We start from the raw sequence: 1583 nt of genomic DNA on the forward strand, positions 1-1583 counted from the left end.
ATTAGGCCTGGAAGGGACCTCGGAAGATCAAGTCCAGCCCCCTGCCCCAGGGGCAGGAAGTTAGCTGGGGTCATAGGATCCCAGAAAGATAAGCATCCAAATTTATCTTGAAGATGTTCAATGTAGGTGCTTGAACCACCTCCAATGGCAGGCTATTTCAGACCTTGGGGGCTTGGATAGTAAAGAAATTCTTCCTTAAGTCCAAACTGAAACGGTCTTGCAGGAATTTATAATCATTCAACCTTGTCATCCGTTGGGGTGCTCTGGTGAACAAACATTCCCCCAGGTACTGATGGTCAACCCTGATAAACTTATAGGTGACCATCATATCAGCCCTGAGCCTGAGCTTTTCCAGGCTAAAGAGCCCCATAGCTCTCAGTCTGTCATCATAAGGTCTGTTTTTCTGACCTCTGATCATACACGTGGCTTTCCTCTGCACATTCTCAAGCTTCTCCGCATCCTTTTTGAATTCTGGGGCCCAAAACTGGACCTAGTACTGCAGCTGCAGCCTCACCAAGGCCAAGTACAAAGAGAGAATGATGAGCAGAGATTTGCTTGAGAAGCATCTATGGATGCAAGCCAGTGTTTTGGTCACTTTACTAGCTGCAGCTTTGCACTGAAGGTTCATGTTCATCTTGTGGTCAGTGATGACCCCCAAGTCTCTTTCTTCAATAGTGCTAGCCAGTGTAGCACTGCTGAGCCTATACTGATGCTGTAGGTTTTTCCTCCCAAGGTGGAGAACCTTGCATTTTTCAGTGTTAAACATCATCAGGTTCTTGGCTGCTCACTTGCTGAGCCTGTCTTGGTCAGCCTGGATCACCCTCCTGTCTTTAGGTGTGGATGCTTTGCCCCAGAGTTTGGTGTCAGCAGCAAACTTGGTCAGTCCACTTCTGACTCCCATGTCCACATCATTAATAAAGATGTTGAACAATATGGGTCCAAGGACAGAGCCTTGGGGGACCTGAATGATCACATGGGATCATTGGGGGGAACCATGACGATTGACTTTCATCAATTACCACCTTCTGGGTCTGACCATGGAGCTAATTTCCCAGCCAGCAGATCATGGTGGACCCAAGGCCACAGTTGACCAGTTTCACCAAGAGATGATCATGGGATACCAGATTGAAGGCTTTTTTGAAGTCAAGATATATGACATTAATCTCTTCTCCCTTGTCTGGGTGATAGGTCACCTGGTCATAAAAGGAAATGTGATTGGTCAAGCAAGACCTACCTGCAACAGACCCATGCTGGCTATCCCCCAGGATGTTGGTGCTGGCCAGGCCATTAAGGATGGCCTCTTTAATAAACTTTTATAAGACCTTCCCCAGGATAGAGGTCAGGATACTGGGCCTGTAGTTTGCTGGATCCACTTTCCTCCCTTTCTTGAAAATAGGCACCACGTTGGCCTTCCTCCAGTCTTCAGGCACTATACCAGAGAGCCAGCAGTTCTCAAAGATCCATGCCAGGGGCTTGGCTATGATGCTCGCCAGCTCCTTAAGTACCCTGGGGTGTAGACTGTCAGGGCCTGATGACTTGAAGGTATCCAGCCTCTCAAGGTGTTTCTTCACGAGGTCAGCATT

Source organism: Gavialis gangeticus, unplaced genomic scaffold (assembly GCF_001723915.1).
Source record: "Gavialis gangeticus isolate Ggan-Ray unplaced genomic scaffold, GavGan_comp1, whole genome shotgun sequence".
Taxonomy (NCBI): Eukaryota; Metazoa; Chordata; order Crocodylia; family Gavialidae; genus Gavialis; species Gavialis gangeticus.